Here is a 26,251-nt window from a genome sequence, read left to right as displayed (position 1 = left end):
GGTTCACATATAAAATCAGCTGTTTAGCCAGGGGAACATAGATCTCATCAAGATAAATTGTCCTTACACATTTCAAAGGTGACTTATGGATGATACCTGCCTTCTTCGTCAGAGGATAAAGTTAAAGTGTGAAAGCTGATCGTTTAAATGTGTTCAGAATTAGAGGCGGTGGGGCCCCGCCTTTATTAGCTATTGTCCTATTTGATAAATTACATGATGCACAGAGGGTGTGTGTACTAAAACCTCCCTCTTATTACGTATAGTGTTAGTTTCTGTGACGTATTGAGGGTGTGCATGTCACATGTTTTAAATGTATATTCTCATTGGTCTATTGTCGATCTGTCATCTATACTGATTTAACATTATTCATAGACATACTCAGTAAAGCGATGAGCAAAATTATATTACATTACAAAGGGAGATGGATTTATACCATTATTACTTTATATACAAATCCAAAAAATAGACCGGATTCAAAAATAATAACTGGCCCTTTCGTTTATCTGTGTAAATGGATACCCGTATTTCAATATTTACCCATTTCACATTATACAGCTCAATCATATATGCAAGGAGAAAGGTGTATTCTATAATCATATTCTATTCATTGGCACCTTCATTATAGGTCATAATAAAATTTATGGAATTCTCTTTCAGTTTAGGAATTTTTTTACTTTCAGTATTTAATAGTGATTGTCTATCAAGTTTTCCTATCACAAGGTCTCTCCAGTTCCTCCCTTTGGTATCCCCTTTCTAGGAACTTTTCTTTAAGAATCTCGGATTCTTCCTCGAAGTCCTTTGATTTGGAACAATTCCTTTTTATTCTTTGGAATTGCCCATATGCGATATTCCAAATCCAGCTCCGATTGTGATTGATGGTCGCATATAAATATCCATTGCTGTCAGTTTCTTTTTTATGCAGCTTTGTTTGGATCTCATTGTTCTCATGGAATAGGCTTATATCCAAAAACTCTATTTGTTCCCTATTCCTTTTCTCCGTGATGAATAAATTAAACTAATTTAAATTTAAACTTTGGATAAACATATCTAAACTTTCCTCAGGGCTTTCCAAAACCATGATGATGTCATCTATAAATCTCGCCTACTTTTTTTTATATATGGTAAGAATAGGTTATTGTTACAAATTGTCACTTTCTCCCAAAGCCCCATATATAAATTAGCAAAGCTCAGGGCAAAATGAGTCCCCATAGCTGTTGCGTGGAGTTATAGATAAAAAAAACTTTTCAAATAAGAAATAGTTTCTTTCCAAAATAAAAGTAATTGATTTCAAAATAAATTTTTGAGTGTTTATTGGTAATTCTGTCAAAGTATTTAACCAGTATTTTACTGCTTCCACTCCCTTCTTATGGGGAATGTTTGAATACAGGGCACTGGCATCAAGTGTTACCCAAATAGTGTCCGTGCTCCATTTAATTTGTGAGAGTTTTTTATGGTATCAGGCATATCTCTTAAATGGCATTTTAGCATTGGCACTAATGGTTGAAGAAAGAAATCAATGTACTCCGAAAGTTTGAAAGTAAGAGAATTAATACCAGAAACAATAGGTCTACCCGGTTACCTTTTGAGATCTTTATGTACCTTTGGGAGGTGGTAAAATATTTGGACTACCGGGGTATCATTCCTTAGAAAGGCACACTCATCCTCCTTTAGGATTTTTGCTTCTTTTGCATCATCCAACAGATGTCTATATTCTTCTAAAAATATAGTCGTTGGATAACTTGGGAGTTTTCTGTAATATTTTGTCATCATGCAGTTAATTGTAAGCTTCTTGTAGATAATCACATCTATCCTGGATTACAATTCCTCCTCCTTTATCTGCTTCCTGAATCACTATCTCTGAATCTTCTTCCAGTTTTTTAATGATCTTCTTCTCTTTAACGGTTAAATTATCTTTTTTAATTTTGTATTTGTGACACATTTCTGTGAATTCTTCTTGTTCAAGATTTGAAAGGACTGTGATTAGGCTTAATCCCTAAAGGTCTCAGACTAGAAAAAGTACCAATAATGGATAACACTGAGTTAGAACTCCTAACAGAGTGGGGCACAGCACTAGAAGAATGTTCTATTAAATTTATGAACATTTTAATTAAATATAGAAATAAAAAAAGTAAAATTTCTGGGAGATTAAATTAAAAGCATTAGAGATCAATTTAACAATTTCCGTGGAGAAACTTGATAAAGAAAATAAAACAAAATTGAAGAGATTTGACAAAATAGTGGAAAAGAAAAAATTTAAATTTCTAAGGGACTATCACACTAATAAGGTTAACCAAATGGAAGAATAATCCTTTCTTTTACCTACCCCAGATACACCAGGGATACATCAGGAGAATACGGATTGGCTATATATCAACTCTCCTGATTTCTCAACACATGTGTCCCATGGAAATGGAATCAAGGAAAACATGATCAACATTGATTATAGAAAATCCAATAATAAACTAAGAAAATTCTCTATCAATAGAGAAACAAATAATTCTAACTATCGCACTGGAGATGAAGTTGGAAACTATAGACAGAACTACAGACCATATAATATATACAATAAAAAGAATAATACTAATAATACATATCTAGATGGACATGACAATACGTCCAATAATTCTTATGGTCATAGAGCACATTTTTGGCCTCAATATGATAATAAAAACTACTATGAAAACAGAAATTATCATTCAAAGAAAGATTATAGAAGAGGAGAAATCAGACATTCCAATTGGAGGAGAGATAGTTCCAATGGATATGGAGAAGAAAATAACCCCAAAATGGGGGAAGATATATGGGAATTAAAACACCACTCAGGAGGACCCATTTTAACCAAGAAACAATAGGACAACAAAAAAAGATAAATAATTATCATCCTTTTTTAGAAGATCAGAGGAAACAAGGAGGATCAAATCATATAGAAGGGGAAATCGACATACCCCCAGACTAGAACCCCAATGGAAAACAAGAGGACAAAAAAGACAAAATACAGAGGATGCCGAGGAGGTCGGAAACGGAGGAAAGAAAAGACAAAAATCATCCCTAACTTGGGAAATAAAAATGTAAAAATGAAAGTCTTTAATCTTTCAATGAAGACACTAGGAGAAGATGAAATTAAAACCCTACAAAAGGGACTTTTATTTGCTCCTACTAAAGGTCCAAATTCCTTCCACTCACTCTAAAGAGACATTTTGAAAAAACTCAAAAACATCTGAAAATGAAAATAAGGAAGAAGAAACAGAACAATTATTTATAGACATCTTGGAAGAACTAGAGGGAGAAAGCAATCATGAAGAATTTATTAAGAGTACATCAGCACATACATCTTTTAAACTTCCTTCTACATATTATCCCATTCATTCAAAGGGAAACCTAATCACAGTCTTTCAAATCTTGTACAAGAATAATTCACAGAAATGTGTTACAAATACAAAATTAAAAAACTTAATTTAACCGTTAAAGAGAAGATCATTAAAAAACTGGAAGAAGATTCAGAGATAGTGATTCAGGAAGCAGATAAAGGAGGAGGAATCATAATCCAGGATAGATGTGATTATCTACAAGAAGCTTACAATTTACTGCATGATGACAAATATTACAGAAAACTCCCAAGTGATCCAACGACTACATTTTTAGAAGAATATAGACATCTGTTGGATGATGCAAAAGAAGCAAAAATCATAAAGGAGGATGAATGTGCCTTTCTAAGGAATGATCCCCCGGTAGTCGCAATCTTTTACCACCTCCCAAAGGTACATAAAGATCTCAAAAGGCCACCGGGTAGACCTATTGTTTCTGGTATTAATTCTCTTACTTCCAAACTTTCGGAGTACATTGATTTCTTTCTTCAACCATTAGTGCCAATGCTAAAATCCCATTTAAGAGATACGCCGGATACCATAAAAAAACTCTAACAAATTAAATGGAGCACGGACACTATTTGGGTAACACTTGATGTCAGTGCCCTGTATTCAAACATTCCCCATAAGAAGGGAGTGGAAGCAGTAAAATACTGGTTAAATAGTTTGACAGATTTACCAATAAACACTCAAAAAATCATTTTGAAATCAATTACTTTTATTCTGGAAAGAACCTATTTTTTTATTTGAAAAGTTTTTTTATCTACAGCTCCACAGAATATCTATGGGGACTCATTTTGCCCAAGCTTTGCTAATTTATATATGGGGCTTTGGGAGGAAGTAACAATTTGTAACAATAACCCATTCTTACCATATATAAAAAAGTGGGCGAGATTTAAAGATGACATCATCATGGTTTGGGAAGGCCCTGAGGAAAGTTTAGATATGTTTATCGAAAGTTTAAATTTGAATTAGTTTAATGTATCCTTCACGGAGAAAAGGAATAGGGAACAAATAGAGTTTTTGGATATAAGTCTCTTCCATGAGAACAATGAGATCCAAACAAAACTGCATAAAAAAAGAACCTGACAGCAATGGATATTAATATGGCACCAGCAATCACAATCTGAGCCGGATTAGGAATATCCCATACGGGCAATTGCAAAGAACAAAAAGGAATTGTTCCAAATCAAAGGACTTTGAGGAAGAATCTGAGATTCTAAAAGAAAAGTTCCTAGAAAGGGGATACCAAAGGGAGGAACTGGAGAGAGCTTGTGAGAGAGCAAGAAAACTTGATAGGCAATCACTATTAAATACTGAAAGTAAAAAGATTCCTAGACTGAAAGAGAAATCCATACATTTTATTACGACCTATAATGAAGGTGCCAAGGAAATTAGGACAATTAAGAAAAAACATTGGCATCTGCTACTAAAGGATGAATTACTAAAGAAATCCATACCCAAAGAACCTAAAATTATCGTTAGGAAAAATAAAAATCTAAAGAATACTTTGGCTCCAAGCCAATTGAGAGTAACAAAAGGACAAAATTGGCTTGGAAAACTCTCAATAGTTTTTTTTTATGTGTAACCGCCTCAATTGGGTTGCTTGTGTCCACCACTACAATGGGTCCAAATCTACTAAGGAAATAAAATAAAATACCAATGGGAAGAGCTGCAGGATAAATGCAGCCTGTAATTGCAAACTGACCATGTGGTTTATTTATTAGAGTGTTTATGTGGACTTCAATACATAGATACATATGACGTACTGTAAGAACCTTTAAGAAACGCCTGGCTGAACATCTTACTAACATAGAAGCAAGTTTTAAAAAACATGGTGTATCGGAACACTTTAGAGTTGCTCATAATATGAATCCTTTAGGCCTAAAAGCTTCTATCCTATAGTATATTCCAATGAAAGAACGAAGAGGATATAGGTAATTATTCCTGAGAAGGAGAGAAACATATTGGATCCACACCCTTCATACTCAGGTTTCTCATGGTCTCAATAAAGATATAGACCTAGCAGCCTTCCTAACAGAATGATGCAACTACAATATAATAACAATTGGGTTCCCAATATCTATAATTTGAAGTATAATACAAATGTTATCTTCTGGGGAATACTTTACTTACCTCCTACCTCTACCATAATTTGATTCTCTAGCTCCCACCTTTCAACCTAAAAAAATTTTGACAAAAGTTTAAAGGTTTTGGAATTTATAGAAAAACATCTAGAATAATCTTAAAAATGTTTAAGTTTGTTTGTTTTTAAACATTTCATGCTTGTTAGGGACAGAGATTCATATATTAACATGTACATGGAAGTATGTCCACAAATGTAGATAAATATGTCTACAAGTACAGATGACTTTATATTATATACGAAAGTATCAATTTTAAATAATTTGCGCTATTTATATTTGCAATTTTATATTTATTTTTATTTTAGCTTTTAAAAATATTTATTTATTTATGAATTGAAACTAGCAATATCAATTAATATCTGTATAACCAATTAATAGTTCCCACAATATGGAGTTCAAATATATAATGTCCATATCAATGATATACAACACTCCTTTGATAAGTAATGTCAATTTCCATATATACATATTTTTAGAGAATCTTTGTTTTGTTTAACTCAAAAATGAAATTAATATTTGTTTTTAACTTATAGAATACACCTTTCTCCTTGCATATATGACTGAGCTGTATAATGTGAAATTGGTAAATATTGAAATACCGGTATCCATATACACAGATAAACGAAAGGGCCAGTTATTATTTTTAATACGGTCTATTCTTTGGATTTGTATATAAAGTAATAATGGTATAAATCCATCTCCCCTTGTAATGTAATATAATTTTGATCATCGCATTACTGAGTATGTCTATGAATAATGTTAAATCAGTATAAATGACAGATCGACAATAGACCAATGAGAATATACATTTAAAACATGTGACATGCACACCCTCAATACGTCACAGAAACTAACACTATTCGTAATAAGAGGGAGGTTTTAGTACACACACCCTCTGTGCATCATGTAATTTATCAAATAGGACAATAGCTAATGAAGGGGCGGGCCGCACCGCCTCTAATTCTGAACACATTTAAACGATCAGCTTTCACACTTTAACTTTATCCTCTGACGAAGAAGGCAGGTATCATCCATAAGTCACCTTTAAAACGCGTAAGGACAATTTATCTTGATGAGATCTATGTTCCCCTGGCTAAACAGCCTTTTTATTGTGTGTGAACCATTGTTTAAGCAAGAAAGGATTTCTGCACTTGTTGTTACTTGGAATAACAGTTATAACAAACGATATTCATACCTCATATGTATATTGAGGTCAAATAGTGTAAGCAAGTTTTACCTTTGTTTTTTAATCTAATAAAATACTGAATGTGCTTTATAGAAATAAAATTTGTTTTGTTTTTGTATTTATTTCTCTCTCCATATCAATTCTGAATGGGATTGTGACTACTCTGAGAGAATAAACAAAGAGAAAATCCTTATACAAGGGGCATTGAAGAAAGCAGATCTACCTGTGGGGAGGAGCCAATGACTAGAGAGCCAACTACTTGAGAATCTGTGCGGCACTTACCTCATTTGGATTGAGGTAGATTTTTGTAAGTAGGAAGTTCATCTATCCTTATTGGTCATTTTGGGCACACCAACTTACCTGGAGCTTGTATTTTAGATGAATTTCTTTCACGTGGTAACTTTTCTAGATTGTTTCTGGGGCTATTATCACTGTACTTGTTATTGTATCAACTTGTATGCATGTATACAAATATTTTAAGAGTTTATTATATAATATTTTATTGCATTTTTTAATTTTCATTGTATTGTATTGTTAATACAAACTGAATAACTTTCAGTTTTAAGCCCTGTTCTTGCGCCCATAACCAATCTTTTAATTAATTTTAGCTTACAGACTCTGTAGTTTTGGCGGCGGGGGCCGCCAAGAATACTCTGTCAGGTTATTAAGGCAGCACTACAGGTCTTAATAGGACTTAGTAATAATACACTTAGAGGCCTACTTATCAAGCGGTCAACTGTGCTGCATTTGACGGCACCAATACGCTCGCCTGACATCGCCTAACATCGCGGCCTCGGACCGGAATACAGTCTTCATATTTAACAAAAAAGCTGTAAAAAAGCCGTTCACCAAGTATGGGGCAATGAGCAGCGGACTGTTGTTAACTAACAGTCATCGATCTAGCTGCTATTCGGCTTTTTCCCAACTTTATTTATATCCTGTCACTAAACACTGCCACTATACTTAAATGTTTAACCCCTATCCCGCTGCTCCCGGACACAGCCGCAACTAAATAAAAGTTTTAACCCCTATCCCGCCACTCCCGGAGCCCACCGCAACTCTAATAAAGTTATTAACCCCTATCCCACCTTTACCGGAGCCCATCGCAACTAAATAAAGTTATAAACCCCTATCCCTCTGCTACCGGAGCCCACTGCAACTCTAATAAAGTTATTAACCCTTATCCCACCGCTCCCGGAGCCCACTGCTACTAAATAAATGTATTAAACTCTTAACCCCTGGCCTCCCACATCACTAACACTTACTAAACCTATTAACCCCTAAACCTAACAACCCGCTAACTGTACATTAAATATTAACTCATCCCTATCTTATAATAAATTTAAACTTACCTTTAGAATTAAGATAAACTATATTAAACTATTAATGAACCTACCCTAACTATTATACTAAAATTACATTAAACTATATTAAACTATTAATTAATCTACCCTATTATACTAAAATTACATTAAACTAAAAATTTAATTAACTATATTAAATATTTAAAAACCTAACCCTACTCAAATTATTTAAATCTACTATTAAATATTACTAAGTTACAAAAAAATAACAACTAAGTTACACAAAATAAAAAAAACACTAAGTTACAAAAAGAAATAAACACTGTTACACAAAATAAAAAATAAATTATCAAATATTTAAACTAATATAAGAGCCCTGTGAAAATAAAAAGCCCCCCCAAAATAACCGCCCCTCCCTTAGCATACAATAAACTACCAATGGCCCTTAAAAGGGCCTTTTGCGGGGCATTGCCCCAAAGAAATCAGCTCTTTTACCGGTAAAAAAAATACAAAGACCCCCCCAACAGTAAAACCCACCACTCACACAACAAACCCTCCAAAAAAATCCTATCCAAAAAAACCTAAGCTTTCCATTTCCTTGAAAAGGGCATTTCGCTCTTTTACCGCACAAAGTCCCTAATCTTAAATTGAAACCCACCCAATAAACCCTTAAAAAAACCTAACACTAAGCCCTGAAGATTCACTTACAGTTTTTGAAGACCTGACATCCATCCCCAAGAAGCGGCAGAAGTACTCAGTGAAGCCGGCAGAAGTCTGAATCCAAGCGGGCCGAAGTCTTCATCCAAGCCGGCAGTAGTCTTTATCCAGATGGCATCTTCTATCTTCATCCCTCCGGCGCAGAGTGGCTCCATCTTCAAGACATCCGGTACGGAGCATCCTCTTCTGACGACGAACAATGAAGTTTCCCTTTAAATGACGTCATCCAAGATGGCGTCCCTTACATTCCGATTGGATGATAGAATTCTATCAGCCAATCAGAATTAAGGTGGAAAAAATCCTATTGGCTGTTGCAATCAGCCAATAGGATTGAGCTTTCATCCTATTGGCTGATCCAATCAGCCAATAGGATTGAGCTTGCATTCTATTGGCTGATTGGAATAATCAAATTCCAAACCTGTCTCACAACGTCAAACTAAAGTGCTGAAACGCACAAAACGTTACAAAACAAATTAATACAACACACAGAGAAAACCCAGCATTCACTTACAAGCTCTCAGCTAAGATTTAAAAGCAAAAATGGAAAGGTTAGTTACCGCATCTGGCCAAATGGGACAAGCCTTGACGAGGTACCTGGGCTTGTCCCATTTGGCCAGATGTGGTAACTAACCTTTCCATTTTTGCTTTTAAATCTTAGCTGAGAGCTTGTGAGGGCTGGGTTTTCTCTGTGTGTTGTATTAATTTGTTTTGTAATTTTCCCTATGGTTCTTGCACCCAGCCCTGTCTGGGGTGAACTGCCTGTGACTCTGGAGACAGCACAACTTCCTGTGAGTGCCAGTGGCACCCAGGGCTGAGCATGTTGCAGGGTCATGGGATGTGTACCCGGTCCGGTATGAGAGTGCAGTTCCCTTCCGTGTTTTGTATATGTCTAGGGTGATTACAGATGCCTGTGCACCCGTCCCTTGTTCCCAGTTTGTTTGTATTTGAAAGCTTGCATTGTATGGCTGTTTTAGGGTCCCAGGTATTGGAAAGGACCTTGACGAGGTACCTGGGCTTTTCCCATTTGGTCCAATGCAGTAACTAACCTTTCCATTTTTGCTTTTAAATCTTAGCTGAGAGCTTGTAAGTGAGTGCTGGGTTTTCTTTGTGTGTTGTATTAATTTGTTTTGTAATTTTCCCTATGCTTCTTGCACCCAGCCCTGTCTGAGGTTAACTGCAGGTGACTCTGGGGACAGCACAGCTTCCTGTGAGTGCCAGTGGCACCCAGGGATGAGCATGTTGCAGGGTCGTGGGATGTGTACCCGGTCCAGTATGAGAGTGCAGTTCCCTTCCGTGTTTTGTATATGTCTAGGGTGATTACATATGCCTGTGCACCCTTCCCTTGTTCCCAGTTTGTTTGGATTTGAAAGCTTGCATTGTGTGGCTGTTTTAGGGTCCCAGGTATTGGAAAGGACCTTGACGAGGTACCTGGGCTTGTCCCATTTGGCCAGATGTGGTAACTAACCTTTCCATTTTTGCTTTTAAATCTTAGCCGAGAGCTTGTAAGTGAGTGCTGGGTTTTCTCTATGCGTTGTATTAATTTGTTTTGTAATTTTCCCTATGGCTCTTGCACCCAGCCCTGTCTGGGGTTAACTGCCTGTGACTCTGGGGACAGTACAGCTTCCCTTCCGTGTTTTGTATATATATATATATGTATATATATATATATATATATATATATGTGTGTGTGTGTGTGTGTGTTATGTCAGAAATCTTTTTCAAACATATTTACATGTCCCTAAATTCCTTTTTTTGTTCTAAACAATATTGTCTTTCATATTTCTGTGTTTATTTATACCCCAATATGTATATAGTGTAAATGTATTATTATTATGAGCAGGATATAACATGTAATCAGGGTTTTATATGTATTTATTTGCAATCAATGGATATTTTAAGAGATCGGCCAGTTTTCTCTCTTTACCTGTGTAACCCCTCCTGATTGCAATCTAGTTTTAAAAACCACCCCTTCACAGGTGCTTTAAAATTGGCTGGCATATAAGATGACATTTTGTACTGAAAAACAAATTCAAGAGAAGGAAGACATACACTGAAAATAGCATGACAATAAAGAGGTGATTTTAATTTCTGCTGTATCTGAATCATGACAGTTTAATGTTAGGTGGGCTATCCCTTTGAGCTATCACTTTAAGATTATATTGAATCAAACATCAATTCGAATTTCAAAATCCTTGTCTAAAATATTACACTGTGGGCTCCATGTACTAAGAGGCGGGCGGACAGCTTCTTAACTCGCGAAGCTGTCCGCCCGCCTCCGCTACACACGGGCAGCGGATCTATTGATCCGCTTGCCCGTATGTACCATTACACACTCAGCGGAGTGTGTAATGCCCGCCCCTTCAGTCGCGCGACCAATCACGCGACTGAAGGGGCTGTCAATCACCGAGAGCGAGCGAGCTCTCGGTGATTTTGCTTCGCCACCTAAGAGGTGGCGTAGGGTGTAGGAAGCAGCGGTCTAATGACCGCTGCTTCTTACATTGCGGGAAGCAGGCTCGCATATGCGAACCTGCCCCGCAAAGGCTCCGGAGCAGCTTTCGCTGCTTCGTACATGGAGCCATGTGTGTCCTAATGTCAGCATCAATGTTTATCTTTAATTCTAATTTCACATATACATACTTTCAAAGTATAATACACAATGTAACAAATGGCAAGTATCAAGCAATTTTATTTGTTAGTGATAGTATAAAATGTATATTTGAATCAGATTGGCTGATGTCATAAATAATGTGATTATGTATATTCCAATCAAAAGTGGTTGAAAAATTCACTAGTGTGTGGGTTGTTTAGGAGTTTGCGTCATAAAGTGTTGCATCAAAATTGGTGCGAAGTGAAGAGTGTAACTTGTATTACATGGCTTAAACATGGTGCAAATAGATTTTTCACAAAAAATAAAAAGGAAGTTAGGTATTATGTTGTGTATTTATTTCATTTTTATCTCTATATCTATTATATGCGGCAAGGTTGGGGCAAAACCTTTCAACAAATTTGTAGAAATAATATTCTCCCCTTGCTTTGTAATGAGAGATGAATTTGTAGCATTATCCATAAGTAGTAATGTATTTTAAATTTGTATCCCTATATCTACTGGTGCATCAAATGTGGAGCAATAATAGTGTTTGATTTAGAAAGGTTATACAATTTTAATAGAGTTTCTAATTTACTTTTATTACGTAATATACTTCATTCTCTTGCAGCATCGAACATAAGCTTTCTGTGTTTTCAGACTCCGATCGAGTTCTATGGCATAAATAGAATTAAATTAGCTAAATCACAAAAAAACCCACTAAATTAAAGAAAATAAAAAACATATTACAGATCTTTAAACTAATTACACCTAATCTAATAGCCCTAACAAAATAAAAAAGCCCCCAAAATAAAAAAAAAAACCCTAGCCTAAACTAAACTACCAATAGCCCTTAAAAGGGCCTTTTGCTGGGCATTGCACCAAAGAAATCAGCTCTTTTTCCTGTAAAAAAAAATACAAACACCCCCCAACATTAAAACCCACCACCCACACAACCAACCCCCCAAATAAAATACTAACTAAAAAAACCAAAGGGCATTTGGATGGGCATTGCCCTTAAAAGGACATTTAGCACTATTGCAGGCCCAAAGCCCTAACCTAAAAAATAAACCAACCCAATACACCCTTAAAAAAATCCTAACACTAACCCCTGAAGATTCACTTACTGGGAGAAGTCTTCATCCAAGCGGCAAGATGTCCTCAACGAAGCCAGCAGAAGTGGTCCTCCAGACGGGCAGAAGTCTTCATCCAGACGGCATCTTCTATTTTCATCCTTCCGGCACGGAGCGGGTCCATCTTCAAGACATCCGACGCAGAGCATCCTCTTCCAACGAAGTCTTCTTGCTGAATGAATATCTCTTTAAGAGATGTCATCCAAGATGAAATCCCTTATATTCCGATTGGCTGATAGAATTCCAATCAGCCAGTAGGATTGAGCTCTCATTCTATTGGCTGATACAATCAGCCATTAGTATTTTTTCTACCTTAATTCCGATTGGCTGATAGAATTCTATCAGCCAATCGGAATCTAAGGGACGCCATCTTGCATGACATCACTTAAAGAGATATTCATTCAGCAAGAAGACTTCATTGGAAGAGGATGCTCCGCTTCGGATGTCTTGAAGATGGACCCGCTCCGCGCCACAAGGATGAAGATAGAAGACGCCGTCTGGATGAAGACTTCTGCCCATCTGGAGGACCACTTCTGCCGGCTTCATTGAGGACATCTTGCCGCTTGGATGAAGACTTCTCCCGGTAAGTGAATCTTCAGGGGTTAGTGTTAGGATTTTTTTAAGGGTGTATTGGGTGGGTTTATTTTTTTAGGTAAGGGCTTTGGGCCTGCAATAGAGCTAAATGCCCTTTTAAGGGCAATGCCCATCCAAATGCCCTTTTCAGGGCAATGGGGAGCTTAGGTTTTTTTAGTTAGCATTTTATTTGGGGGGTTGGTTGTGTGGGTGGTGGGTTTTAATGTTGGGGGGTGTTTGTATTTTTTTACAAGAAAAAGAGCTGATTTCTTTGGGGCAATGCCCCACAAAAGGCCCTTTTAAGGGCTATTGGTAGTTTAGTTTAGGCTAGAGTTTTATTTGGGGGGGGGGGTTATTTTGATAGGGCTATTAGATTAGGTGTAATTAGTTTAAAGATCTGTCATTTGTCTTTTATTTTCTGTAATTTAATGTGTTTTTTTTTGTGATTTAGCTAATTTAATTTATTTAATTGTATTTAATGTAGGTAATTTATTTAATTGTAGTGTAATGTTAGGTTTTAGTGTAACTTAGGTTTTATTTTACAGGTAAATTTGTATTTATTTTAGCTAGGTAGTTATTAAATAGTTAATAACTATTTAATAACTATTCTACCTAGTTAAAATAAATACAAACTTGACTGTAAAATAAATATAAACCCTAAGATAGCTACAATGTAACTATTAGTTATATTGTAGCTAGTTTAGGCTTTATTTTATAGGTAAGTATTTAGTTTTAAATAGGAATAATGTAGTTAATGATAGTAATTTTATTTAGATTTATTTAAATTATATTTAAGTTGGGGGATGTTAGGGTTAGACTTAGGTTTAGGGGTTAATAAATTTAATATAGTGTCTGCGACGTTGGGGGTGGCAGATTAGGAGTTAATAAATATAATGTAGGTGGCAGCGATGTTAGGGGCAGAAGATTAGGGGTTAATATTATTTAACTAGTGTTTGCGATGCGGGAGTGCTGCTGTTTACATGTTAATATGTTTATTCTAGTGGCGGCGATGTCCGGAGCGGCAGATTAGGAGTTAAAAAATTTATTTTAGTGTTTGCGATGCGGGAGGGCCTCGGTTTAGGGGTTAACAGGTAGTTTATGGGTGTTAGTGTACTTTTTAGCACTTTATAGGGGTATCAGTTATGGGATACTTGTTACCCATAGTTTGAAATATTATATCATTTTAAAAATCAATCGGCTAGATTACGAGTTTTGCATTAGGCTTAAAAAGCAGCGTTAGCCGATCCTGCTGCTTTTTAGTGCCCGATGGTATTACGAGTCTTGCAGGTACAAGTGTACCGCTCATCTTTTTGGCCAGACTTGGAAATACCACAAATCCACTTACGTAAATTGCGTATACTCTTTTTTCAATGGGATTTTCATAGCGCCGGTATTACAAGTCTGCCAAAAAGTGAGCGGTAGACCCTCTCCTGTCAAGACTGGTACCGCATTTTAAACTCAGTAGTTAAGAGTTTTACACTACAAAGCCGTAGCATAAAACTCTTAACTAAAGTGCTAAAAAGTACACTAACACCCATAAACTACATATTAACCCCTAAACCAAGGCCCTCCCACATCGCAAACACTAAAAGAAAAATTTTAACCCCTAATCTGCCTAACCAGACATCGCCGCCACTATAATAAATATATTAACCCCTAAACCGCCACACTCCTGCGTCGCAAACACTAGTTAAATATTATTAACCCCTAATCATCTGTCCCTAACATCTCCGCCACCTACCTACATTTATTAACCCCTAATCTGCCGCCCCCAACGTCGCCGCCACTATATTAAAGTTATTAACCCCTAAATCTAAATCTAACCCTAACCCTAACACACCCTAACTTAAATATAATTAAAAGAAATATAAATAAAAATTCCTATCATTATCTAAATTATTCCTATTTAAAAATTAATACTTACCTGTAAAATAAACCCTAAGATAGCTACAATATAACTAATAGTTACATTGTAGCTAGCTTAGGGTTTATTTTTATTTTACAGGAAAGTTTGTATTTATTTTAACAAGGTAGAATAGTTAGTAAATAGTTATTAACTATTTATTAACTACCTAGCTAAAATAAATACAAAAGTATTTGTAAAATAAAAACTAACCTAAGTTAAACTAACACTACACTACAATTAAATAAATTACCTACATTAAATACAATTAAATAAATTAACTAAATTAAATACAATTACCTAAATTAAATTAGCTAAAGTACAAAAAACAAACAAACACTAAATTACAGAAAATAAAAAACAAATTACAGAAATTTAACCTAATTACACCTAATCTAATAGCCCTATTAAAATAAAAAAGCCCCCCAAAATAAAAAAAACCCTAGCCTAAACTAAACTACCAATAGCCCTTAAAGGGCCTTTTGCGGGGCATTGCCCCAAAGTAATAAGCTCTTTTACCTGAAAAAAAAATATACAAACAACCCCCCCAACAGTAAAACCCACCACCCACACAACCAACCCCCCAAATAAAAAACTATCTTAAAAAAAACCTAAGCTCCCCATTGCCCTATTAAAAGGGCATTTGGACGGGCATTGCCCTTAAAAGGGCAGTTAGCTCTTTTGCTGCCCAAAGTCCCTAACCTAAAAATAAAACCCACCCAATACACCCTTAAAAAACCTAACACTAACCCCCTGAAGATCGACATACCAGGAGACGTTTTCATTCAAGCCGGGCGAAGTGGTCCTCCAGATGGGCAGAAGTCTTCATCCAAACCGGGCAGAAGTGGTCCTCCAGACGGGCAGAAGTCTTCATCCAGACGGCATCCTCTATCTTCATCCATCCGGCGTGGAGCGGGTCCATCTTCAAGACATCTGACGTGGAGCATCCTCTTCATCCGATGACTAACACAGAATGAAGGTACCTTTAAGTGACGTCATCTAAGATTCTGATTGGCTGATAGAATTATATCAGCCAATCGGAATTAAGGTAGAAAAAATCCTATTGGCTGATGCAATCAGCCAATAGGATTGAGCTTGCATTCTATTGGCTGATTGGAAAAGCCAATAGAATGCGTGCTCAATCCTTTTGGCTGATTGCATCAGCCAATAGGATTTTTTTCGTCCTTAATTCCGATTGGCTGATAGAATTCTATCAGCCAATTGGAATCTAAGGGACGCCATCTTCAATGACGTCACTTAAAGGTACATTCATTCTGTGTTAGTCGTCGGATGAAGAGGATGCTCCGCGTTGGATGTCTTGAAGATGGATTCGCTCCGCGCCGGATGGATGAAGATAGAAGATGCTGTCTGGATGAAGACTTCTGCCCGTCTGGAGGACCACTTCTGCCCGTCTGGAGGACCACTTCGCCCAACTTGGATGAAGACGTCTCCCGTAGTCAATCTTCAGGGGGTTAGTGTTAATTTTTTTAAGGGTGTATTGGGTGGGTTTTATTTTTAGGTTAGGGACTTTGAGCGGCAAAAGAGCTAACTGCCCTTTTAAGAGCAATGCCCATTGTGTGGGTGGTGGGTTTTACTGTTGGGGTGTTGTTTGTATTTTTTTTTACATGTAAAAGAGCTGATTACTTTGGTACAATGCCCCGCAAAAGGCCCTTTTAAGGGCTATTGGTAGTTTAGTTTAGGCTAGGGTTTTTTTTTATTTTTGGGGGTCTTTTTTTATTTTAATAGGGCTATTAGATTAGGTGTAATTAGTTTAAATTTCTGTAATTTTTTTTTTATTTTCTGTAATTTAGAGGGGGGGGTTGTACTTTAGCTAATTTAATTTATTTTAGGTAATTGTATTTAATTTAGTTAATTTATTTAATTGTATTTAATGTAGGTAATTTATTTAATTGTAGTGTAGTGTTAGATGGTAGTGTAACTTGGGTTAGGTTTAATTTTACAGGTACTTTTGTATTTATTTTTTTAGGTAGTTATTAAATAGTTAATAACTATTTAGTAACTATTCTACCTAGTTAAAATTAATACAAACTTGCCTGTAAAATAAAAATAAACCATAAGATAGCTACAATGTAACTATAAGTTATATTGTAGCTATCTTAGGGTTTATTTTATAGGTAAGTATTTAGTTTTAAATAGGAATAATGTAGTTAATTATAGTAATTTTATTTAAATTTATTGTAATTCTATTTAAGTTAGGGGGTGTTAGGTTTAGGGTTAGACATAGGTTTAGGGGTTAATACATTTAGTATAGTGGCGGCGACGTTGGGGGTGGCAGATTAGGGGTTAATAAATGTAGGTAGGTGGCGGCGACATTGGGGGCGGCAGATTAGGGGTTAATAAATATAATGTAGGTGGTGGCGATGTTGGGGGCAGCAGATTAGGGGTTAATAAGTATAATGTAGGTGGCGGCGGTGTCCGGAATGGCAGATTAGGGGTTAATAATATAATACAGGTGTTGGCAATGTCAGGGGCAGCAGATTAGGGGTTAATCAGTGTAAGTTTAGGGGTGCTTAGACTCGGGGTTCATGTTAGGGTGTTAGGTGTAGACATAAATTGTATTTCCCCATAGGAATCAATGGTGCTGCGTTAGGGAGTTTCACGCTGCTTTTTGGCAGGTGTTAGACTTTTTTTCAGCCGTCTCTCACCGTTGATTTCCATGGGGAAATCGTGCACGAGCACGTTACACCAGCTCACCGCTGACTTAAGCAGCGCTGGTATTGGAGTGCGGTAATGAGCAAAATTTTGCTCACCGCTCACTTCTTGTCTTTTAACGACGGGTTTGTAAAAACCTGTAATACCAGCGCTGTAGGTAAGTGAGCCGTGAGAGAAAACTGCTCGTTAGCACCGCACAGCCTCTAACGCAAAACTCGTAATCTAGGTGAATGTGTGTACACTTCTTATATGAACATTAACATAAGTTAATATTAAATGTTATATATTATAGTATGTGAGCAGATGAGAAAATGTATATAGTGCCTATATTGCATCATATTATATATTATTGTACAATGATAGAATAAATATACTGTCATGGCCCAATTATGAATTATGCTACCTTATACTGAGAATGTACTATAATAATAGGTAAAAACAAATGGGACAAGCCCAGGTACCACGTCAAGGTCTCTTCCAAAACCTGGGTCCCTAATACAGCCATACAAATGCAAGCTCTTAATCAAACAAACTGGGAACTGGTCAGGGTTCACAGACTTATGTAATCACCCTAGACATATACAAAACATGGAAGGTGACTGCACTCTTAGAGGCCCATTTATCAAGCTCCAAATGGAGCTTGATGGCCCTTGTTTCTGGTGGGTCTAAAAACCGCTGCTCCATAGACCTGTCCGCCTGCTCTGATGAGGTGGACAGGAATCACCACAATTCAACCCGATTGAGTACGATCGGGTTGATTGACACCTCCCTGCTGGCGGCCATTGGCCGCGAGTCTGTAGGGAGCGGCGTTGCACCAGCAGCTCTTGTGAGCTGCTGGTGAAATACTGAATACAGAGAGCATATTGCTCTCCACATTCAGCGATGTCTGTCGGACCTGATCTGAACTGTCGGATCAGGTCCGGCAGAAATATGATAATTTGATAATTCGGCCTCTCAGACTGGACTGGGTACACAACCTATGACCCTGCAACATGCTCAGCCCTGGGTGCTATAGCACTCTCAGGAAGCTGTGCTGTCTCCAGAGTCACAGGCAGTTAACCCCAGATCAGCCAGTTGTGTTTTTAATCTTAGCTGAGAGCTTGTAAGTGAGTGCTGGACTTTCTCTGTGTGTTGTATTAATTTATTTTGTAATTTTCTCTATAGACCTTGCACCCAGGCTGGTCTGGGGTTAACTGCCTGTGACTCTGGAGACAGCACAGCTTCATGAGAGTGCTATAGCACCCAGGGCTGAGCATGTTGCAGGGTCATGGGATGTGTACCCAGTGCAGTCTCCTTCCATGATTTGAACAAGAAATATGTACTGAACCAATAGAAAATAGTATAGACAGTTAAAAAGCGTTATTTATCCTCACTAAGACAATGAATATCACAGGGAAATTATATATTTCCACCTGCAAAATCACAATCATAAGGTCCGTAAAATAAAATTTAAAAAAGAATAAAAAATTATTAAATGTTTCTCAGCCATAACTATCAGTTATATCAAATATACTGTATTACTAAAAGAATAAATGTAGTCATCAGTACTAATAATCTTACAGTTGCTGTAAGAATGTTAAAATTGTTAGTATTCCCAACAAAAGGAAATATTATATCAAAGGAATTATGTCTCCCAGTGAGAAAATAGCATTTTAAGCTCATAATATCATAGATTACAGGAAACATAATTGATAAGTATAAAACTCTTACTTTCATTTAAAGCTTTAGGATTTACTGTAGCCACATTGTTTTACCCGTTAGCATTGCCCCTTCCCCTAATGTCCAAAGAGATTTTCTGCAATCACCAGACCTTAGGATGGGACACCAGGGAACGCATGCAATCCGTACATATTAAGAAATTTAACAGTACATAAGTAATTTGATAGAAGAGAGATACATCAAGGACCAGTAAATATCTCAATAACGGCATGTGTACTGGATATGCACTTGTTGAAGTGTGCAAGCCTAGACAAAGCCGAGCAAGCTCAAGGTATCAGAGGTAGTTGAAGAAGACAGCACTCCAGCGATCTTTAGTTAAAACAAAGTCCTTTATTAATCCAAAAATAAAAGCAAACTCACACACAGTGATATCATGGTAGGAGGAGGCGGGGTCCTGACATGTTTCGTGCCGGGCAGCACTTAATCATAGGATCAAAAAATGTCAGGACCCCGCCTCCTCCTACCATGATATCACTGTGTGTGAGTTTGCTTTTATTTTTGGATTAATAAAGGACTTTGTTTTAACTAAGGATCTCTGGAGTGCTGCCTTCTTCAACTACCTCTGATACCAGTAAATATCTATCTATCTATACACATGTTTGTGTGTGTGCGCATGTGTCTTAACAACGTTATTTCAAGTATTTCATTTAAAAACAATAAAATGGTATCAACAGTGTTAACATTATTTTAAAGAGATATGGTATATTACAAGGTGGTTAACATTTTCTGGTAATTTTGTTTTACCATGGACTTGTAATAATAGATTGTGCGCCATTTATAGCTCAGTCCCACAGTATTAGTTCTATGTGCTATAAATAGTATTTTACTAGTTATCTAGGCCATAGTGTTTAATTGCTCAGTGAATGGTTTATTAAGAGCGTCAAGAGATAATGGGTTTAACATAGTATTATAATGAATAGGGCAATCAGCAATGTTGAAGTCCTGGGTAAGGAGTGATAAATTAATTGTATAATTCCTGAATTAAATAGGAAAATATATAGTCTGTATCTGCTGAATGTTCCCATACTTTCACATATTAGTTTCTTGGTTAGCACTCTTCCCTGGCTGGTGATGACCTGGCAATGAAGACTACATGGGATGTTCCAATAAAAATTAGCAGCAACATTCATGCAGTCCAATATAATTTGTTTTTATTATATAGAACAAATCTCTATATTCCCATATTTCACCAAATATGCTAATTTATTTAATAAACATTTAAGGAAACAGAGATGATTAATAGTCAACAGGTTCATCCAATATTCAACATCTATAAAAGTTTCAAACTACTCATGGAAATCTTCACAGTTCACAACAGAAACAAAAAAAATATAATGCTACATATACTCCATTAACTAAAATAACATCTACATGAACCACTATTACATTTGAACTCATAGGGGCCAATTTATTATAGTGCGAGCGGACATGATACGCTGTCGGCATTTATCATTGCACAAGCATTTCACAAGCAGGGGTTGTCAATCAACCCAGTTCGTATCCAATCGGACTGATTGCTGTCCGCTGCCTCAGAGGTGGCGGACAAGTTAAGGAGCAGCGGTCTTAAGACCGCTGCATCTTAACTCCTGTTTCCGGCGAGCCTGAAAGCTCGCGCAGAAACAGATGCATTGGGGCCCATACGGGGCTTGACAAATCTGCCCCATATACTGAACCTATATATTCTGCCTTTACTTGCTGAGGAATTTTCATTTTCAGAGATAATAGAAACGGTGGCTTAAGTATAATATAACAGCAGATTTTACAATGCAATTCAAGTTTTGCCAGCAGATGAACTTACTGATGTTTGAAAACTATAATTCTGGCAGTTCATCTCTTATAACTATTAGCCATTAGTTAATCAAGTGTCAGTAAGATAAAGCTATGAAATACCCCAGTTAGTATGCACTAAAAGGCATCTTGCCTTTAATTAATTTAAATCGTGTTATTTATGACAGACCCACTGCTCTTATAATGATATATTCATAAATTATATTTTTTTCATTAAACTGACTTGGAAAGATCGCTTCATTAAACCGACTGAGGAGACACAAATTCTTATCCAAATGATGAGGTCCATTTAACTGATTTATTTTGTTTTAGTAACTATAACATGCTATAGTTTACTCGCATTATCATATTGTTGGTTGTAGAATCATAGGATGAAGTTAAGCTGACATATATTTGTGAAACCACTGTTAGGTGCACAGCAAGGGGAATGTTTTGACTTTATCATTAACTTATATTACAATAAAATAGTTTACATTTATAAGGATTCAAAGGTATATGTCCATGTATTTGACTGCAAAGGGATATTATATATGAATGTGTGTATATATATATATATATATATATATATATATATATATATATATATATATATATGTGTGTGTGTGTATTCCATAATTATATTTAATGTGTTTTACTGTGTATTTAATGTGAATATTTCACATGCTAAGTTTTTCACATACAGAAATGTTATTTTTAGTGTAAATACATATCTATTTTATCTATCTATCTATCTATCTATCTATCTATCTATCTATCTTTCTATGTATGTATGTATGTATGTATGTATATATATATATATATATATATGTATATTAACCTATACCTTTATATCTATTCATATAGATATTTAGGGATATATATTTACATTAATATTATCAGATGTAGAAATATATATATTTCATATTAAAAGAAAAGTAAAAACATAGGAATGTAAAATATGTGTGACACACCAAGTTTTGCGCTTTAGGTATAACACGGTGTTGGTTTAGCGCACATGAAAGCTTAGTTATCTTAAAGCGCGTTATTGAAATATTTAAAAGTGATAATTATTATATTATATATTATAGATACTGTAAATATATATATATATATATATATATATATTATTCATATATATTCTATGGATCTAGAACATTTTAATGGTATCTATAATCATTTTTTATAATTATTAATATTTTTAAATATTTAATATTTCAATAACTTGTCTTAAGATAACTAATTTTTCATGTTTACCAACCGACACTGTGTTAGACCTAAAGCATGAAACTCGAAGCACATTACCTATATTTTACATTCCTATGTTCTTCACATGGAAAAAAAATGTAATTTTTATTATTAAATATGTATTTCTATATATCTGATAACGTTAATGTAAAATATATATTTATACCTATATATCTAAGGAATAGTTATAAAGGTATAGGTATATACAAATGTATCTAGAAATACGTATTCACAATAAATATAACATTGTGAAAAACATTGGAAATTGAAATATTAATAACTCCTGTTGGGTTATAGCGCGAGCTATAAGTAATAGATTTTTTCCTTCTACGCTCTCCCTTGAAGTCAAAGGAGCAAATGCAAAGTCCTCAAGTTAGAGCGCGTCGGATTTTAAAAAATAAAAAGTGAAAAAAGGAAAAGAACAAAAAAATTAAGGCAACTTTATCAGTTTTAAAAATAGCAAGACACAACAGTGAGCCGAGATCCTTCACAAGGTCAATAGTTTGTATGGATTGAATATGATTAGCATAAGTGTAGATGAGAAATCTAGTTCATGCCATAGGATGCCCATGACCAGGGCCTTATAGTGTATATGAGGTCTCCAAGACACCTAGACTGTCAGGTTCCTTACCTGTGCCGGGTCAGGAGGACCCGGTCTCGCCAAATGCCAAGGGTATCGCAATCCTCTTCCGAGATCCATCTTTGAAACAGCTGCGGCTGCAGCTCTCTAGGTGTGCGGCCATGAGCTGCCTATATTTAAATAGCCATCCTCCTAATTATAGGAACTCCCAACTGGAGGACTCAGGTGTTGCAATTCCTATAAAAGCTTACCCAGCCCATCAGGCTGGGCTGGGTTATTGCTCAATTTTCCCTGTTCCTGACTACAAGCATACTTACTCCTGGCTCCTGTGTATGCTCACCTTACTCCTGAGCCCAAGCATATTTACCTTGATACCTGTGCATGCTTACCTTGCTCCTGAGACCAAGCATACTTACCTTGATACCTGCATATGCTCACCTGTCCCCTGAGACCAAGCATACTTACTCCTGGCTCCTGTGTATGCTCACCTTGCTCCTAAAACTATGCATACTTACCTTGATACCTGTGCATGCTTACCTTGCTCCTGAGACCAAGCATACTTACCTTGATACCTGCATATGCTCACCTGTCCCCTGAGACCAAGCATACTTACCTTGATACCCATTTATATTTGCCTTGCTCCTGAGACCAAGTATACTTACTTTGATACCTGTGTAAGCTCACCATGCTCCTGAGACCAAGCATACCTACCTTGATACCCGTTTATGTTTGCCTTGCTCCTGAGACCAAGCATACTTACCTTGATACCTGTGTATGCTTACCTTGCTCCTGAGACCAAGCATACTTACCTTGAAACCTGTGTATTCTCACCTTGCTCCTGTCACCAATTATACTTACCTTTTTACCTGTGTAAGCTCACCTTGCTCCTGAGACCAAGCATACTTACCTTGATACCTGTGTATGCTCCCCTTGCTTCTGAAACCTAGCATACTTACCTTGCTCCAATGTATGCTTACCTGGATCCTGAAAGTCAAGCAGAATAACTTTATACTGGTGTATGCTCACCTTGCTCCTGAAGCTGTACCTGTTGTACCTATCTGGTATTCTGTGACAGTCTCACCAACAGTACCCGCTGGGTATTCTGTGCCTGCTGAGAAGCCTGTGCCTACCATACCAGTGACAGCCTTCTCCATACCAGCTGTACCTGCTGTACCTATCTGGTATTCCATGACTGTTTCACCAACAGTACCCGCTGGGAATTCTCTCCCTGCTGAGAAACCTGTGTCTACCATACCAGTGACAGCCTTCTCCAAACCAGCTGTTTCTGCTGTACCTATCTGGTATTCCATGACAGTTTCACCAACAGTACCCACTAGGAATTATCTGCCTGCTGAGAAATCTGTGTCTACCACACCAGTGACAGCCTTGTACATACCAGCTGTACCTGCTATACCTATCTGATATTCAATGACAGTTTCACCAACAGTACCCGCTGGGAATTCTCTCCCTGCTGAGAAACCTGTGTCTACCATACCAGTGACAGCCTTCTCCAAACCAGCTGTTTCTGCTGTACCTATCTGGTATTCCATGACAGTTTCACCAACAGTACCCACTGGGAATTCTCTCCCTGCTGAGAAACCTGTGTCAGAGTGCTAAAGTGTATCCATTTCCAGCTTCTCTTAGCTGTACTAATAAACCTGTGTCTACCATACCAGTGACAGCCTTCTCCAACCAGCTGTACCTATCTGGCATCCTGTGACAGTCTCATCAACAGTACCTGCTGGGAACCCTGTGCCTGCTGAGAAACCTGTGTCTACCATACAAGTGACAGCCTTCTTCAAACCCTCTGTGCCTGCTGTACCCACCCGGTATCCAGTGATAATTTCAGCAACAGTACCCGCTGGGTATCCTGTGCCTGCTGAGGAACCTGTGTCTACCATACCAGTGTCAGCCTTCTTCAGATCAGGTGTTCCTGCTGTACCTAATAGGTATTCTGTGTTACTCTCACCTTTTACTGCTCTAATCAAACACCAGAGTCATATGGACTTTGTTTCTGCTAAAAGACTTTAGTGATTTGCATGAGGCCTCTTCTGTGATCTTCAGTCTGCACTACCTACTATTCATTTATTTATAAATTATTAAAGCTTTCAAGAAAGACTTTCATTTGCTCTGTGTATACGTTCATGCATTCCACATATACCCATATCCTCACAGAGACTAATTTTCTATAACAAAATAGATGTGAATATTTAATCATCACATTTTTTTTTGGGGGGGGAGGTCCACTATGCAAGAGGTTCTGATTTAATATGCAAGATTTCATGTATTGGTGCACCTCAAGCAACTATAAATAACAATGTCAGAAATACCCACTAACAAATTTGTGGGGAATATAGCTGATTATACGCTAAATAAATACGGACATGACCTTATCTCCGCAGCGAGAATTTTTCGAAAGCTCACAAGCATCTGTAAATCTAGTCCATCTAATCTTAAAATGGTTTACTGAATTGAGGCCAGAGTCAAAGAGACTGTTAAGGTGTCTTGAGAGTCATCACCATTTTTTATACACAACACATTCCTAGCATGTAGAGTTGTCACCTACATTCTATATTATACAGATCCTTTTCAGTTACCATCACAGTATGTAAAATCTAAGAATACATGTGTGGCGTTTAAACTTGAATCAGTAAAAACTAATATCATCTTCTTGATAAATTAAGTGTTTAAGCCAAGATAAAGTATAAACATGAGTTGAATTTTGACCGTATAATCATTCTAAATTGAAAATATGTCTGAAAATGTATAACATTTCTTATTGATAAGCTCTCAGAAACCAAACTGATTGAAAAACATGTATTTTATTTGATTGTTTTTATATCTGTGTTCTTGTAAGACTTTGGTAATGAGTATCAACTTAGCAATTAAGAATTGCGTCAAAACTACCTTCCAATGAATGACTATGTTTATATCTCGAGGGTATATACATTTATGGAAGGGGGTAGAGTTTTTTTGTTGCTTAGTTGTTCAGTTCAAAAGGGAAGCTAGTTATTAATGTATCTAGATAATTTGGTAATTTTGCCTCAGCAAAGCAACAGCAAGTCTTATGAGAATACATGGTTTATGAAACATTCTAGTCTTAAAGGGTCATGAAACCCAATTTTTTCTTTCATGATTTAGAAAGAGCATGCATTTTTAAACAACTTTCTAATTTACTTCTATTATCTAATTTGCTTAATTCTCTTGATATTCTTTGCTGAAAAGCATATCTTGATAGGCTCAGTAGCTGCTGGTTGGTGGCTGCACATAGACGCCTTGTGTGCATTGCAAGTTCTTCAACAAAGGATATCTAAAGAAATAAGCAAATTAGATAATAGAAGTAAATTGGAATGTT

The sequence above is a fragment of the Bombina bombina genome, chromosome 1 (assembly GCF_027579735.1).
Source record: "Bombina bombina isolate aBomBom1 chromosome 1, aBomBom1.pri, whole genome shotgun sequence".
Taxonomy (NCBI): Eukaryota; Metazoa; Chordata; class Amphibia; order Anura; family Bombinatoridae; genus Bombina; species Bombina bombina.
Note: the sequence above shows the minus strand (reverse complement) of the source record.